The sequence below is a fragment of the Narcine bancroftii genome, chromosome 5 (assembly GCF_036971445.1).
Source record: "Narcine bancroftii isolate sNarBan1 chromosome 5, sNarBan1.hap1, whole genome shotgun sequence".
Classification (NCBI taxonomy): domain Eukaryota; kingdom Metazoa; phylum Chordata; class Chondrichthyes; order Torpediniformes; family Narcinidae; genus Narcine; species Narcine bancroftii.
The window spans coordinates 248973786-248992599 of record NC_091473.1 but is presented as its reverse complement, the minus strand read 5'-3'; the positions used below and the strand labels follow the sequence as shown (position 1 = coordinate 248992599).

At 41.6% G+C, this 18814-nt stretch overlaps 1 protein-coding gene and 1 long non-coding RNA gene across 4 annotated transcripts in view; one reads left to right on the top strand and one right to left on the bottom strand.

Moving 5' to 3' along the window:
- Window positions 1-18814, bottom strand: part of LOC138765159 (leucine-rich repeat neuronal protein 2-like) — a 193907-nt gene that overhangs the window by 32798 nt on the left and 142295 nt on the right. The gene's annotated exons all lie outside the window — the stretch shown is intronic.
- LOC138765160 (uncharacterized) overlaps window positions 1-18814 on the top strand; it is a 216404-nt gene that overhangs the window by 106149 nt on the left and 91441 nt on the right. The window contains exon 3 of one of the 3 annotated variants that reach the window (XR_011358507.1): window positions 7630-7813. The exons of the other annotated variants lie outside the window; for them this stretch is intronic. This is a non-coding gene — a long non-coding RNA (uncharacterized lncRNA). Of the gene's footprint in view, window positions 1-7629; window positions 7814-18814 lie in introns of those variants that run through there. 3 annotated transcript variants of the gene reach the window in all.

Here is an 18814-nt window from a genome sequence, read left to right as displayed (position 1 = left end):
CAATCTTGTGCTCAACATCAGCAAAACCAAGGAGATGATTATGGACTTCAGAAGGAAGTCAGGGGAACACTGCCCAGTCCTCATTGAGGGCTTAGTAGTGGAGAGGGTCAAAAACTTTAAATTCCTGGGTGTGAGCATCTCCAAGGATCGGTCCTGCAGCTTCCATGTTGATGCAATCACAAAGGAGGCTCGACAGCGGCTATACTTTGTGAGGTGTCTGAGGAGATTCAGTATGTCACTAAAGACTCTTGTAAACTTCTACAGGTGTACCATGGAAAGCATTCTGGCTGGTTGCATCACTGCCTGGAATGGAGACACCAAATCTCAGGACAAGAATAAACTCGGCTTAGGACATCACAGGCACCAGACTTCACTCCATCGAGGTCATCTACATGAGGCGGTGTCTTAAAAAAGCAGCCTCTATCCTCAAATATCCCCACTGCCCAGGCCATGCCCTCTTCACTTTGCTACCATTGGAAAAAGGTCCAAAGTTTTCAATGCCACAGGACAGTTTCTTCCCCGCTGCCATCAAATTCCTGAATAATCATGAACCAAAGACACTGCCTCACTTTTCATGCACTACTATTTTTTTAAATAATTTATAGTAATGTAAGATGATTATAATATGAATGCTGGAATCATGATGGGTAGATGGAATGAGTTGGTAGAGGATGTTGGAACAATCGTATTGTTTAAAAGACACATAGGCAGGAAAGGTTCAAGGGAATATGGGCTAAATACAGGCAAATAGAATTAGCTCAGGTAGAAAACTTGGTCTGCATGGACCAAATTTTGATTTGTTCATGATAATAAATTCTGATTTTGATTCTAATTCATTAGAGTTGTAGAGTTAGATAGTTTTACAGCAATAGATCAGGCCCCTTTGCCAAACCTGTCCATGCAGACCAAGTTTTCTATGTGAGCTATGTGTCTTTTAAACAATACGATTGTTCCAACATCCTCTGACAACTCATTCCATCTACCCATCATGATTCCAGCCGTGTTCTTGAATATATAGGAATCCAGAAGAAAAACCAAAGGAACTTTAAAATACGCAGCAGAACTTGGTCGACTCTTGTCTGCACCATCACATGAAATAATATCATTTGATCATTGAACTTTATTTCTGATGTTCGGCTTCATTGACTTCAGATTTCAAAAACAGAGTTCAATGTACATAATCAACACAATCTAAGTGCATAAAATAGAGTATGAATTTCTATGCTATTCAAGTTCATGTTTATTATCAACCAATTGTAGCGCAACCTGACGTAACAATGTTCAACAGTCCTCGGTGCAAAAACATGCAAATACACGCATACATGCAAGCAATACATATGCAATATACATACATAAAAATAAATAAATATGGTTTAGTAAATAGTAGAGTCTCGGATGGTTAGTGTGAGCAGATCCTTTGGTCATTCAGCATTCTCACTGCCTGTGGGAAGAAGCAGCCTCTCAGTCTGGTGGTGCTGGCTCTGATCCTCCTGTATCATTTTCCCGACAGGAATAGCTGAAAGATGCTGTATGCAGGGTGGAAGGGGTCCTCAAAGCGAGCTGTCTACAAATAACGATCCTGGAAGATCACGTCGATGTGGGGGGGGGGGGTGGGTGGAGGACTGGAGACTCCAGTGTCCTCTCCACTGCTCTTATGATCCTGTGGATTGACCTCTGATCCAATGCTCTACAGCAACTATACTGCACTGCAATGCATCCTGCCAGGGTGCTCTTGATAGAGCTCCTGTAGAAAGTTGACAGGATGGTGGCTGGTAGCCTCCATCTTCTCAGGATGTCCAATCACTCTTGAGCATTCCTGACAAGTGAGGAGATGTGTGTCCATGGACTCCGAGGAACTTGCTGGTCAATCCTGGTCCTTTTGAAGTCCACAATCATCTCCTTTGTCTTGTCCATGTTGAGGCTGAGGTTGTTATTCTCGCACCATATCACAAGATTTTCTACCTCTTCTCTGCAGTGTGATTTATCGTCATGACTGATGAGGTCAACTACTCGTGTTATTTGCAAACTTGATGACACTGTTAGAGCTGGATCTAGCAATGCAGTCGTGGGTCAGTAGCATGAACAGGAGCGGCCTGAGCACAGAGCTGTGAGGTGCACCAGTACTCAGCATGACGGAGCTCGACATTCTGCTATAGTCTTTCCATTAGGAAGTCCAGAATTCAGTTATAGAAAGGTGTGTTGAGTCCCAGCGAGGACAGCTTCTCCACCAGCCTCTGAGTCTTAAAACATTTATTGATTAAAAAAATATTATTCAAATGACAATGAAGGAGCATCTGATTTGAGTCTTAGCAACCTGCTTCCTTTCCAATGGGTATGGGAAAGTGATCATCACAGGAATTAGTGTGCTAAGTAACCAATGAAAGTAGTGAGGGGCTGGTGAGGGAAGTATGAAATTGCCCAAAATGTCACCTCCAAACTTGGTGCTGCAGCTTCAGCGTATTGGAGACTGGAATCAGAAAAGGTCAGACTGAAGTTGAATCAATTTGACACATTAGTTCTCCAGCAAATTAGCTCCTACCTACCCCAACTATCCACAGAAATCCTGCAGTCAGATGCTTTAAAATAATTTACAATGTGCAGCAGGAAACTGAAAAGAAGTACCATAAAAATTGAACTTTATTGATTTTATATTCTGTTCTATGCCCAAATTGTCTTTCTAGTACTCCTTATTGTAAACCTTACTGGCCTCATTGTTAAATGCAAATTAACAATTATTTGCTGTTATTAGATCAATTTTTTAAAAAAAAATTCGTATTGCTCCCAACTTCTGCATTGTAATATTTTAATCTTTTTGTCCTTTATTCACTCTAACTTTAATTTTTAAAAATTTAGCTATACAGCATGGAAATAGGCCATTTCAGCCCACAAGTCCGTGCCACCTAATTTAACCTACACCCCTGTAATGCTTCAAATGGTGAGAGGAAACTGGAGCCCTCGGGGAAACCCCACGCCAATATGTGGAGGACGTACAAACTCATTTCAGGCAGCGTGGGATTTTAGCCCCGGTCCCAATTGCTAGTGCTGTAGATGCGTTGCGCTAACTGTCCTTTCCTCTTTATTCTTTCTCTTTCCCCAGATCCCCCTTCTCCTGGCTGACTCCTTTCCCTGATACACTGTATTTTTAAAAATAATTGTTGAATTACTATTTATTTTGTCATTGATCCAAAAAAAATGGTCTCTGTGAAGTAGCACATTAGCTGACCTGGAATATCAAATTTTGAATGGATTTTCAGTTTATATTTCGCTCTCTGAAAAAGCAATGACTTAACAGAACATGACTTAACACTCTGGCTGGAGTGTTTGGAAGCTCTGGTTGGAGTCTCTGGAGAAGGGCTAGACCTTTTAAGATTGAGATGAGAAGAAATGTCTTCACTTAAGTGGGTGTACATCTTTGTAATCCTCCACCCGGCGGTTGATGGGTTCTCAGTCGAGTACATTCAATCATGGGATTGTTGGATTTTTTTGTTATTGTAAGCATTAAGGGATTAAGACAGACTGGCTGCCTGAGTTGTTTCAGACCGCCACGATGACAATGATTTTTTTCCCCCTCACTGATGATGCTGAACATTTATTTGTGTTAGTTACCTCCATTTAATTTAATGCATTGTATCGGTGCTCTTTTCCATGAAGTACCTGTTCAGCTGGAGTAAGAAAGAATTTCAGTGCATGCATACTTTGTAGAGTGTTTACGTCAATGCACTTATTATAACTTTCATTGATTTTTCACTCCGTGGGCAACTTCCACCCTGATCTCAAACTCACCTGGTCCATCTCCGATAATACTCTCCCCTTGCTGTGGCCATCTCAGGAGATGAGCTTTCCACCGATATATCGTACAAACCTTCCAACACCCACAACTACCTGGGCTACACTTCCTCACGTCTTTCCCCCTGCTAAAGGATTCCATCCCCTTCTCTCAATTTCTCTATCACCACTGCATCTGTTCCCAAGATGAGGTCTTCCAATCCAAATCTGCCTTCTTCCACAAATGTGGCTTCCCCTCCACCACTATCAACTCTGCCCTCACCTGCATCTCCTCTACTTCCTCTCATCTGCCCTGGTTCTTTCTGGCCCCAGACACCACAAACATAGAATCCCTCTCATTCTCACCTACACCCCACCAGCTTCTACATCCAACTCATTATCTGCTGGAATTTCTGGCAGTTACTACAGGATCCCACCACCACCTTCGCACTCAACCATCCGCAGGGACTGCTCCTTCCACAATTTCCTCATGCACTCATCCCTCCCCACCCATCACACCCCAGCACCTTCCTCTGTGCTCACAGGTGGTGCAACATCTGCACCCACACCTCCCCCCTCACCACAGTCTGGGGCCCCAAGCAGGCTTTTCAAGTGAAGCAACACTTCACTTGTACCTCCAGAGGACTTACGTACTGCATCCGGTGTTCCCTTTGTGGCATTCTCTACATCAGAGAGAACAGTGGCAGATTGGGAGATCACTTTGGTCAGCACCTCTCTGTTTGCAACCACAGAGACCTTCCAGTGGCCAACCATTTCATTTCTGAGTCACACTCCCACGCTCACGTCTGTCCATGGCCTTGTGTACTATCCCACCCTGACCACCTGCAGATTGGAGGAACAACACCTTATTTTGCACCTGGGCACCCTCCTCCCAAATGGCATTAACATTGACTTTACTGCTTTTCATTAAACTTGCTCACCTTTTCTTTCCCCTCCCCTTTCCTGTCTTTCTAGTTCTACCCACCCACCCATCTCCCCCTCATTGCTGCTGTCCCCTCCCTCCTTTCCCCACCTATCATCTCCTGCCTTTGTCACCACCCCCCGCCCCACTCTCTTGTTCAGACACTTGCCGGCATTTTCTCATATTTTGTTGAAGGGGCTCAAGCCCGAAATGTCGGTTCAGTATCTTTACCTTTGCTACATACAGGACACTGTTTGACCTGTTGAGCTTTTCTGAAATTATACAGTTTTTACTGTAAAAGCAATGCTGGAGAAACAGCAGGTCAAAGAGTGTCCTGTATATAGCAAAGATAAAAATACAGAACCCATGTTTTGGGCTTGAGCCCTTCATCAAGGTATGAGAAAGTGTCGGCAAGTGCCCGAACAAAATGGTGGGGTGAGGAGCACAGTTCCACAGGCAGGAGGTAATAGGTAGACAAGGGAGGGAGGGCAGCAGGAGGAGGAGGAGAAATGGCTCTGTGAATGGAGAGGGAAGGGGTGGGGGGCTGGAGGAAAGGAGGCAGAGGGGAAGAGCTGCATAGTTGGAGATAGGGTCAGAAGAAGAACACGCTGTTAAAATTCATGCTGAGAGCTAGGTTAAGGGTTTAATTTCCACTCCATGTACGTGAGCACTAAATGGAGTATGGCACTCCCAGCCTCTCACTGAGAAACCTCTGCACGTCCAAAGGTGATGGGAAACATTATTTCAAATAAATGAATTACCAATGTCCTGATAATTATTTACTTCTCAATTTAATTTCAACCAAGATATGCTGAATATAAAAACTGAAGAAGGGCTCAGGTCCAAAATGTTGGTTGTGTACATTTACCTCCTGCAAGACCTGCTGAATTCCTCTAGCATTTCTGAGTTTTTATTATTAATATCACTAAAATAGATTTTCTGTTCTTTTACACTGCTTGCCTGTATTTGTATGTGGCAGGGATTGAAATATGAAGCAGGTATGTAAGAAATAGGAGCTCTAAACCTTAGTGGTTTAGGGCAAATTATTTGCTGCATTGTATCAGAATATAATGATGACTGTATTTTAAGTACTTCATCAGTAATAGAGCAATTGGGGCATTATGACATTGTAAATTCTTATATTGAAAAATAGGGGCAGTACGGTTGGTGTAGTGGTAAGTGAAATGCCTTTACAGCAGCTGTAATCGGGTCTGGGGTTCGTATCCTGCACTGTCTGTAAGGAGTTTTTACATTCTCCCTATGTCTGTGGGCTTCCCTCGGGGTCTCCAGTTTCCTCCCACCATTTGAAACATACTGGGGGTGTAGGTTAGTTGGGTGTCAATTGGGCGACACGGACTCCTGTTACCGTGCTGCATATCTAAATTTAAATTAAAAAAAAAATAACTCCTTAACAGTGGTTTTGAGAACTGGAACTACTTTTGGATCTCATTTGTTTGGACTAAAATCTTTCATTTCTTCTTCTTCTAAGCAGCAACTATTTGCTCTTTCCTTATTGCATAGTGAAGCACTTGGGACTTTTTTTTTCCTTCGTTCACTGCAAGTTGTCATGGTGAGATGGTACCAGCAGTTGGTCATTCATTCTCCTGCATCTCACCGGGGTTGGTGCTGTCGGACTGATTTCACCTGACCCTTGTTAACTTCCTCATCACCCATAAGTCACAACATCTGACAAAACAAAGGATGTAAAACAGGAGCATTGCCTATTCTTTCCCAAATAAATTTTGACCGCCTCTGTGGCTGAGACTGTCTTACACGTGTCAAAAACCAAAAGAGGATGACATTAAAGGTCAGTGGAAGGGAATTGTGCGTAGGCTGGTGTTAGAAAATTGTCATGGATATGGTGGCCACAATGGGCAACTACTGCGTTGTAACATTCTATTACTGGAAGTGATCTAAAGTTAGGGAATTTTATGAAGCAAAAGGAAGAACGAGAGAGGCTTACGAAGGAGAACATTGATTCTAGAGGTTGAAAAGACCTGCTCTCAATGTTGGATGGAGAAATGGGGGTGTGATGGGGTAATTGAAGTCAGAGGTGATTTGGGGTGATTGATTAGTTTATACAGGTGAAACAGAATGTTGGGAATGTGGAGTTACTGAAACACCTTCAGAAAGGAGGAGAGAAAATCATGTGGGGCCAAAACATGAAATATGAAAGACTAATGTTGAGGAAAATATTGCTTCTCCACCTGCCCCTCTGACCCACCATTTTATTCAAGCGTCTGCCTGCAGTTTACTCATACCTTCATGAAGGACTCAGGCCGGAAACATTGGTTATGTACCTTTATCCTTACTGCATGAAAAAAAACACTACATGACTTGCTGAGTTTCTCCAGCGATTTTGTGTAAAATATTTGCGTGCTCTTGTTTGACTAATGGACTTTGCAGAGTGTCAGTGCTGGAGCAGTTTGCTAATTTTCACCACCCTACCAATTGCTCAATCAGCTCCTGGTGGCAAAGTTGTATTAGTGCAGCCGCTTCAACTGTGTTCCTTAACAATAGGGTCCACATATGGTGTCCTGTACAGTGCAGCAATTAGCTTTGATTTCTTCCTTTTTGTTTGACAGCTGTGCTTCCTGAACCTATCATTGAAATTTAATCCAACTTCAGTTGTAACAGAAGATAATTAAAAACATAAGTTAAATTAACATTTTACAGGGCATTAATTTATCAAGTAGCAATTAATGTAAATAGTTCAATCGTCAATGTAAGCTACTTTAGAAATGGATCTTCCTTTGGGTTTAAATGAATGATCTTGTAGAAGACAATAAACCCAACAAGTGCTGTTCATTGAACTTCCATCTATCTATTATTAATTTTTGCTATGAAGGGAAATGTATTGATCAATGCCTTGGGAAAGCTGCCAAAATATTAAAGGACCCATCCCACCTCTAATCATACTATCTCCTCCTTCTTTCTGCCAGGCAGAAGAGAGATGAGTTTCTTTGAAAGCATGAACTTCGAGATACCAGGGCTCTTTCTTCCCTACCATTATCAGACTATTAAGCGGATCTCTCACGGGTAAAAACTGATGTTCTTGCACTGTTTTTAATGGTACATTTCTCTGCACCAGCACCTTTGTTGTAACACTCTTCCCTGAACGATTACAGACAGCCAATCTGTTTGCTCATAGTTTTGCTATTATCTGATTCCACCTGCATTGAATTCGCCCATCGTTATTGAATGAAGATCTACCGGGACCAATGCCTGAAGAGGGCGCACAAAATCAGTGAACCGGTGCAGACTCGAAAGGCCAACATGGCCTGTTTCCGCTCCGTAAATGGTTATATGATTATATGGTTATATATGATTGGGTATTCCAACATTACTACCTGCACCTTATTTATTTGTTCATTATCGCACTAACTGCTGTGTAAGCTGACTTATCTGGATAGCAAGTAAAACAAAACTTTTCTCTGTGTGATAATAATCAACTCAATTTAATGGGTAATAAGATGTCGGTTGCGCTGAGTACCAAACATCAAAATCCATCATCATGGCCAGGCAACGAGGATAAAACCTTCCAACACTCTTTTCCACACCTCTTATCCCCTTCCAGATTTCCGTGATGTTCCATGTTTTGGGAATTGATTATTTTATGTTTAATTCTGTTTCAATCTTTATCACAATCTTCATAAAACACACATTACATGGATTGGTTCTTCAGCCTCTGATCACTTCAAAACATTTTCATATTCAAAATATAATCTAATAAAAGATGTGATAAACATCGGACTAGCTGAATTACAACAGTATGGATAATGGAATACTAACATTTGTTTAGATGTTAACACTCTTGCCGTTAGTCAGAAGGCTGGCTGATACACCCAATGTTATGTGAAGGGCGGAGTTATCGCTTAAGTAAGGCATTAAAAGGAATTCCCATCTGCTCTCCAATGAAATCATAAAATATCCAAGCTACATTTCCAGTGAAGATCAGGGCTGTGTCCTTGAACCCCCTTCTCTACTCACTTTACACCTACGACTGTGGCTCAGTATTACAATAACACCATCGACAAATTTGCCGATGATACCACGGCAGTGGGTTGTATAAAGGAAGGAGATGAGTCAGCGAACAGGATGGAGATTGAAAACTTGACTGAATGGTGTACCAACAGCAACCTTGCACTTAATGTCACCAAAACTGAGGAGCTGATTGTTGACTTCAGGAAAGGAAAGCCAGAGGTGCACAATCTCAATGGTGATCAGAGGTGGAGAGGGGGAGCAAATTTAGGTCCTTGGGAGTCACTTTCTTGGAGGATCTTTCCTAGTTTGCAGAGGTTTGGTATGACGCCAGAAACCTTGGCAATTTTCTACAGATGTGTGATGGAAAGTGTGCTGACCGGCTGTATCATGGTCTGGTATGGGGACACCAATACCCTTGACCATAAGGCCCTCCAAAAGGTAGTGGACACAGCCCAAGACATCACAGGCAAAACCATCCCCACTATTGACAACATCTACAGGGAACGCTGCTGTCAGAGAGCAGCAGCAATTAAGGATCCACACCACCCAGTGCACGCTTTGTTCTCGCTGCTGCCATCAGGAACGAGGTGTAGGTGCCATAAGACTCGCACCACAAGGTTCAGGCAGGTTCAGGAACAACTGCTACCCCTCCACCATCAGACTCCTCAACAACAAACTCATTTAAGGACTCTTACTTGTGCACTTTATTGATTTTTTAAAATTCTCTCTGTTTACATTATCTGTTTGGACATTCTCTCTATGTCTGTGCTTTCCCTGGGGACTCTAGTTTTCTCTCACCGTTGGAAATGTTCCAGGGGTTGTAGGTTAATTGGGTATAAATTGGGTGGCATGGACTCATGGGCTGAAATGGCCAGTTACTGGGCTGATTTTGTTTGCATTTACCAGTTTGGTTGTATAATGGTCAACGGGTGATATAAGATTGTAATGGAGTGAATGTGGAAGCATGTGATGCAGATGATGAACAAGTCAAAATAGAAAGTTTGATATTTAAGTTCCTGGTCCCCTTTGTATCTGGAAATGTAAAAGTTCCATATATCAGATTTATTGTCAAAGTACATAAATGAAATCATATACAACTGAAATTCTTTTTCTGCAGGCGAGACATAAATGTTAATGCGAAAAAAAAACTGTACACACGTAAACATATAAAGAAATGTAAACAGATGAAGAAATGCAAACAGACTGACTGTGTCGTACAGAGAGAATTTAAAAAAATCAATAAAGTCCACAAGTAAGAGTCCTTAAATGAGGAGTTATTGAGGAGTCTGATGGTGGAGGGGGAGCAGCTGTTCCTGAACCTTGTGGTGCGAGTCTTGTGACACCTACTTCTCTTTCCTGATGGCTGCACATGCTGGGTGATGTGGATCCTTGATGATTGCTGGTGCTCTCTGACAGCAGTGATCCCTGTAGATTCACGATGGTGGGGAATGACTTTGCCTGTGATGTCCTGGGCTATGTTCTACTACCTTTTAGAGGGCTTTATGCTCAGAGATATTGGTGTCCCAATACCAGACCATGATGCAGCTAGTCAGCACATTTTCCACTACACGTCTGTAGAAATTGACCAGGGTTCCTGAGGTCATATCAAACTTCTGCAAACTCCTGATGAAGTCGTGGCTCTGACATGCCTTCTTCATGATGCCATTAGTGAGCTGGCACCAGGAAAGGTCCTCTGAGATAGTGACTCCCAGGAATTTAAATTGCTCACCCTCTGCACCTCTGATCCCCCAGTAATAACTGGATCATTTACCTCCGGTTTTCCCTTCCTGGTCAACAATCATCTTGGGCGCTATGTTACAAAAAAGAAGTCATCACCATTCAGCCTCTCAAGCCCATTTCAATTCTGAATTTCATGGCTGACCTCCACATCGACGTTTACTGATCTTTGCTCCATATCTCTTCACCTCCTTACCTCTCTTTGCCTTAAAATCTTTTGATTAAATGTTCACAACCTTCTGAGACAGCAAATTCCAATTATACACCAACATTTCTTCCTTGACCCTCATCCAATCAGTCTACCTCTAATTCCAGCATCATCTGTTTTTTTCTGGTTTCTCTGACAATTTAATTAGTTCTTCTGCATCGATTACAGTCGTGTCGCTTAACATCTGCTCGGACAACGTACAACCGCATATACATACGTCTGTCCAGAAATCTCGATCAGAGAACGGGACATAGCGGATGTATGTCTTGTAAATGAACTTGCTCAATTTGCTCAGTGATCCTCTCAGTCACAGCCACTGTTTGTCATTACTGCAACATGTTTCTTGTCACATACACTGACAGAACTGCTGCTACCAGACTGAAAATCTCCAGGTATCCAGTAGAAGGGTTGCAGAAAATGGGTCTGAGTCCATTTCTCCAGGTGCCATGTTCCAATACGACATTAAGGATGTTCGAAGCTGTGGCTGAACAGGTGAAAATGTGCTGCAACATTTATTCTGATGCAGGACTAACACAGTATCAAATGTTGCTGTCACGGAATGGTTTAATTACCCTGGCACTCATGCCACTTCCAATCACCTGTCATTAGTATATAATATGGTGTTTGCACAACATCCAAATCACATAACATCCTATTTCACAGAATGTATTGTGGATGTTAAACGATGCATGTTGGTATATTGAATTTAGTGAGAAAGAGAGTGACACATGGAGAAAGAGAAAATATCCCTTTGTCATCAGCTAAAATCTATCAGATCACTTCTCAATCTTCTACGCTCAGGAGAATGCAAAATAGGTTATGTCACCCACTCTCATAGTATTGTCTTTGAACTATGGTTTTTTTTGGAGACATCTTCTCTGTAAGAAAGATTTCCAAACGTGCAATACTCCATGGGTGTCCAGGTATGCATCACACTTTTATTTTTAAACCCTGTTCCCTTTCAATTAACCATTCCACATTTTTATTTTCTATTTCTGCACTAGTTTTTAGTGACTTTGTACATTTCATCACTTTGATGTAGCACATTTCATCTTTCCTGCTGCTATTTCCTTTCTGCTATAACAAATGAGTGACTTCACACTTGCCTACATTAAAATCTGTCCATCATAGTTTCCCTCTCACTTAGTCTCAGTCCCTTTGTAACTTTTTCCTCTCTGACACCTTCCTTTTCTTTGCTTATTATGTGAAGAAGCATTGGTAATATAACTTCCTATGGACGTTGTTAGACTGGCTGAGTTCCTCCAGCCCTTGAGTGTGTTTTTACCGTTTCACCTCACCCAGTACATGTATCGGACTTTAAGTTTGCTTTCCTCATATCCTTGCCAGAAAAAGAGTGCAGTAAAGATTTCTTAGCCTGGTTCCATGGATCGTGGGAATGCCACCTGATGTGCTATTGAATGGATTGGGACTGTGTTCTGCACTCTTGGAAGAGGGTTCAACAGAGTAAATGTAGGGAGGATGCCTCCTTCCTGGCTAACGAATCTCAGTCTTAGAATAGAGGGTAGCACTTTCAGAGATGAGGAGGAGTCTCTTCATGCAGAACGTGGTGAATCTTTGGAATTTTCTATCCTGGAAGCTCCAATCAGATTGATAGATTTCTGGATATGGAGCGAACCAAGGGATATGGAAGGCAGAAAAATAGCATCAAGTTAATAGATTAGCTATGATCTTGATGAAAGACTGAGCAGCCTTGAGCAGACAGGAAGGCATCAGAGACTAAATGGGAAGGAAAAATATGACGGTAGGCAAATGTGAAGTCACTCATTTTCCACAGCAGAAAGGAATTTTTTTTTTCAAATGGCACGTTCTTGCTCATATTTCTTATCTTTTCATGTTATTGAGCATGTTTGTAATCTCTGCAGATTACATGGGACAGGTGTGTGTCGGCTTTCTTGGTCTCTGGCGCTCTCCTGCTCCTTATTGAATGACATATTAAACCTGGATTTGCAGCTTCTAAAGTCTTCACTAAAACTTAATGTTGACAGTGACAGCCAGAGGATGCAGCTCAGATTCTTGGAGAACACCATGTTCCATTGTCGAGCATAAACCCTTATCCCACCTCTCTGTCTCTAAATTCTGAATCAACAGATTACATACAGTTCCAAGTGAAACACGAAAGTCTGCAGATACTATGGTTGAGGTAAAAACGCAACACTGGAGAAGCTCAACTGGTCAAACCGTGTCCTTTATGTAGCAAAGATAAAGATACAGAACCAAAGTTTCAAGCCTGAGACCTTCATCAAATTATGAATAAAATGCTGGGTCCCTTATCCACCTATTACCTCCTGCCTTTGGGACCATGCTCCTCCCCCACCACCATTTTGTTTTGGCACTTGCAAACGTATCTTTATCTTTACTACCTAAAGTACACGGTTTGACCTGCTGAGTTTCTCCAATGTTGTGTTTCTAATTACAGTTCCACTTGGATGGAAAGAAAAAGTTTGAAAACCACTGTTTTAATCATACCTAATTGACTCATTATGTCCACGGTTTCATAACCCCAAACAAAATAGACCAATGACAATTTTTGTCAACCATATGACCATATTCAACCATATGACAATTACAGCACAGAAACCCAGTTTGGCCCTTCTAGTCCATGCCGCACACCTTCTCCCACCTAGTTCCATTGACCCACACCCAGCCCAGAACCTTCCACTCCCCCTTTCCTCCATATACCTATCCAACTTTTACTTAAATATTAAAATCAAGCCTATATGGTAGCAAAATATTTCTGTAACAATTGGGTCTAGATCAGTGATTCTCAACCTTCCCTTCCCACCCACATCCCAGCTTAAGCAATCCCTTACTCATCACGGAGCACCGATGGTATAGGGATTACTGAAAGTGGTGGAAAGAAAAAGGTTGAGAACCTTTGTTAGAGAGCATAGGATGGCAATGAAAAGGAAGATCAATTAGCATCAAGCAAGGGCGGCAATGATCAAAATCAGAAGTGATCATGAACAAGTTACAAAATTTGTTGCTTTGCAGCGGCATCATAGTTCAAATATTCATATAAACGATCTTACAAAATAAATAAAAATAGTGCAAGAAAAAATAAAATGTCAAAGTAAGGCAGTGTCTGGGGTTCATTGATCATTCAGGAATCTGATGGCAGCGGGGAAGAAGCTGTCCTTGTGCCGCAGAGTGCTCATCTTTAGGCTCCTGTACTTTTTCCCCTGATGGTAGCAGAGTGAAGAGGGCGTGGCTAGGGTACTGGGGATCCTTGAGGATAGAGGCTACTTTCTTACGGCATCACCTCTTGTCCTCGATGGAGTGAAGTCTGGTGCTCGTGATGTCACAGGCTGAGTTAACAACCCTCTGGATTTTTTTCTTTTCCTGAGTGTTGGCACCTCCATGCCAGGCAGTGATGCAACCAGCCAGAATGTTCTCCACGGTACACCTGAAGAAATTTTTGAGTGTCTTAGGTGGCGTACAGAATCTGCTCAAACTCCTCACAAAGTTTAGCCGCTTGCTCAGCACTGTTGTTCAGGAGCCTTCTACTTTTCTCAAGCCCAGAGAAAGAGGCATCAGTAGACAACATGCATCACCTTCCCTAGTAATATTCCACTGGTTTGTCGTCCAAAAGAGAGTCTCAATAGCTGATTTAACAAAGAGTGCATCTGCTGGAAACTTTTTTTTCACTTGTCTGTCCAGGTCACTTTGACTTACACACATCCCTCTCCCATCCCCATTCAATATTCCAGCCAACATTTATTCAGTTATGACAATTGCCTCAAAAGCTGGAAGAGATGCAGCAGAATAAATAATCTTCAAGCTCCTCCTCAGCTGCTTTCCAAATCACAACGAGGATTCCATCCATCAGGTATCAATTCCCAGAGACTGCACAGCAAGTCTCATTCCACCCACAATAGCCTTTAACTGTATAAATCAAGAGAGACTTTTTATTGTTGTCAAAAATAAGTGACATATTCTTTTTTAAAGTACTCCTTGCACGAGCATTCGATCAATTGTTCCTATACCATCTCAAGTATTTCTGTGCCAGGTTTCAAATTAGAACACTATCAAAGAACCTGGGGCAAAGTGCTGTGTTAATTATACAGGTTTTATATAAATAAACACAAATTGTTATTGTAAAACATGAAAGTCTGCCGACACCATGATTCATGTAAAAACACAATGCTGGAGAAACTCAACAGGTCAAATAGTGGACTTTATTTCTTTGGCTTGGCTTCGCGGACGAAGATTTATGGAGGGGTAATGTCCACGTCAGCTGCAGGCTCGTTTGTGGCTGACAAGTCCGATGCGGGACAGGCAGGCACGGTTGGACTTTATATAGCAAAGATAAAGATACATAACCAACATTTCAGCTTGAGGCCTTCATCAAGGTATGAACAAAATATAGGCAGGCACTGCAACATTCAAAATATGGTAACATGGTCATGAAAACAGCCAAAATTCAGACAGTTTATTTTGGTCTAGATTTATTACAGACACCATTGAATAATGATGGACTAAAATTCAAGACTAATTTACACATTTGAAGTTTTATTTCTCAGATTGGTAGAAAAATTCATTTGCTGAACTTGTGAAACAAGAGCGTTAATTCTAAAATATTGAAAAGTGTTAATGTTACCCTGTGAAATGATACTACAATGTCTTCTTGGGAAATTCGTCTGCTTGTTCTTTACAAATTGGTCATCTTTTTGTTTTAAGTGGGTTACTATTATGGAACACAAGCAAGTCAGTCATCGAGTTAAATAAAATATTGGCAGATGAATGACTAACCCCTGGGTCAAAGAGATATTTTTTTAATTGCAGCGCTCATAGTCAACGAGCCCTTCACACTGATGGAAGGTCAGTGTGGGGGAGTGGGATTTAAAGAGATGGCTCTTTGTGAAGGAATAAAATCAGTGTTATGTTTGCATTCCTGAGGACAGTGCTTTTTGGAAGAGTGAGGTCTGAAAGCACCTTCATCCCCAATCAGCCTAGCCAATTTGCTTTATAATAACAACAGCACGTTATTTCTCAACACCAGGGCTTGGTTCCAAATTTTAGAATTGCTATTATGTTTGTCTTGCGCTACTGACTGTGATCAATTTCTCTTGCTGTGTCGAAACAGATCTGATGGCACAGTCTGGGTAAATTTCTTTGTGCACTCAGGGCTTTGATGCTGAATGCTAATCTTTGGCTTGGCTTCGCGGACGAAGATTTATGGAGGGGGTAAAAGTCCACGTCAGCTGCAGGCTCGTTTGTGGCTGACAAGTCCGATGCGGGACAGGCAGACACGGTTGCAGTGGCTGCAGGGGAAAAATTCCATGAATGCTAATAATGAGGAACAATATGAGAGATGGAGGGAAAGTCACTTTTCATTTACTGGGGGTGAAATAGAGATGCGAGGGTTTGAAAGTGCAGATGTAGGTCACAAGTGGTGGAAAATGGGTTGGGGAGGTCTTGATTTAAAACAACTCGGGTTAAAAAAAAGGGGGATTGAAAGAGGCTTTTCAGCTATCAGGTGACAGACCCTGTCAGTGAGCAAGATGCAAGTTCAAGGCCCACAGTAGGTTCATGGGATATTTATGAATTTGGTCAGAGCTGTTTCTATGAGGCACAGATGTTCAAGGACATCAGAAGGGAGGTAAACAGATCCATGACACTTCCATGACAGACTGCTTCACAAAACAAGTGGGTAATCAGAGAATGAAACTATATTTATAATCTGCTTACTTTCCAGTTCATTGAAATTAGTCCATTGTTTTCATATTTGACATCCTTATTGCTGTCACTAAACAAAAGATAATTTAGCAAACAACTTTTGCAACAAAGAGGTCCCTTGAAATCCATTACATTAATAGCTCAATATCTATGTTTTCCTGCAATAGCCAATTAAAGATGATTTGTTTCAGGTTCTCAATGGGAGCTCATAATCAAGTTGATAGAGTAATTCCTTCCTGTTTTAATTACTGTCAAGAAGGATTAATATCTGTTTACGCCCTATCTCATTCCCGGTCACTCAGGTTGCATTGACTACTTTTTAACTCCTGCACATCAAACTGCTCACCCAGTGAAGTCATGATGCTTGATTAAACAGGGCAGTTTTGATTTACTTGGAAGGTGTTTGATTAACATTGCTTGAACAGAGAATTGCTACACTTGCTGAGGAGATGAACACTCAATTACGGCACCAATGGGACTCTCTGGACCAGGGGCCAGTCTCTGTTATTTACAATGTTGTCTGACACTGAAGCCAACTGTAAAGTGTAGCTTATATGACTTTTTTACCATGCACATGAGGCCTGTGAGCAGCACTTGCCTCAAACACTGAATTATCTTGTAAATGCCAACTTGATTCTGACTCTGGACTCGATAAAGGGTATGACCTGACCTGTGCTGATATGGAATAGACCTTCCTCAATGTAATTCCTTTTTACAACATATTTTCTCTGGTAATTTTGATGACTTCATAAATGCTTTGAATATGTCCATCAGACAGTTAGTTGTTTAGATTACATTGGATTTCAGATTTCAGATTTTATTGTCAGAGTACATACATTACATCACATACAACCGAGATTCTTTTTCCTATGAGTGAGGCAGAACCACATATTGGTAGTGCAAAAAAAACTGTACACATCGTACACGTGTTATCAGATAAAGAAATGTAAACATAGTCATTGCAATTCAGAGAGAATTAAAAAAATCAATAAAGTGCACAAGTACGAGCCCTTAAATGACTGCCTGATTAAGTTTGTTGTTGAAGAGTCTGATGGTGGAGGGGTAGCAGTCACTCCTGAACCTGGTGGTGTGAGTCTAGTGACACCTATATCTCTTTTCTGATGGAAGCAGCGAGAATAGTGTGTGTGCGCTGGGTGGTGTGGATCCTTGATGATAGCTGTTGCCCTCTGATGACAGGGCTCCCTGTAGATGTTCTTGATGGTGGGGAGGGTTTTGCCTGTGATGCCCTGGGCTGTGTCCACCACCTTTTGGAGGGTTTTATGTTCAGGGGTGTTGGTGTCCCCATAACACACTGTGATGCAGCCGGTCAGCACATTTTTCACCACAAATTTGGAGAAATTTGCCAGGATTTCTGATGTCATACCAAACCTCTGCAAACTCCTTGCAAAGTAACATAAATAGTTTTATTAATTGTCCTCATTCTCCCACTTCCCTTCCATTACCTCTTGACTCCTCTTATCTTTCACCAACTCCCTCCTATTCACCTCTTTAGCTCTCCCTCTGATCATTCTATCAGCTAATTCTACCCTTTGCAACAAGTTCTTCACCGCTTTCTCAAAACCCACACTGCACTGCACTTAGGTCATTCCCACTGAAAGTTTCTCCTTGAACCCAATCTCTATGTTACATGGTGATAGGAGATAACATAATTGTGCCTGGCCGCACAGTCATGGGTGTATAATGAGTAGAGTAGTGAGCTAAGCGCGCATCCTTGAGGTGCTTCTGTGTTGATAATCAGTGAGGAGGAGAGGTTGTTTCCAATTCATACTGCCTGGTGAGTAGTTGTAACAGAGCAAGCTATCGATAGCACCTCAGAGTTGGACCAATGTTACAAACTAGTGCAGTGGTTCTCAACCTTTTTCTCTCCATTTACATACCACTTTAAGTATTCCCTATGCTATAGGTGCTCTGTGATTAGTAAGGGATTGCTAATTGTGGGTGGAAATCAAAAGTTTGTAAACCCTTAGTTTAATCATACCTAATTGACTTGTTATGTGCATGGTTTCATAATTCCAAAGGAAATGGGCCAATGGCAATTTTTCTCAAGCAAAATATTCCAGTAACAATTGGGTCTAAAGCAGTGATTTTCATCCTTCCCTTCCTACCCACATACGACCTTAAACAATTCCTTACTAATCAGAGACTACTAATGGCATAGGGATTACTTAAAGTGGTATGTGAGTGGAAAGAAAAAGGTCAAAAACCTTTGAACTAGTGTGTTTTTGTAGAAAAAAGGATGATCTATGTATTTTTTTTCCAATATTTGTAGAAATATGTCGCTAAACATTTCACATATCAGGAATGAAATGGCACAGAAGGAGGTACATTTTTCACCACAAATTTGGAGAAATTTGCCAGGATTTCTGATGTCATACCAAACCTCCGCAAACTCCTTGCAAAGTAACATAAATAGTTTTATTCATTGTCCTCATTCTGCCACTTCCCTTCCATTACCTCTTGACTCCTCTTATCTTTCACCA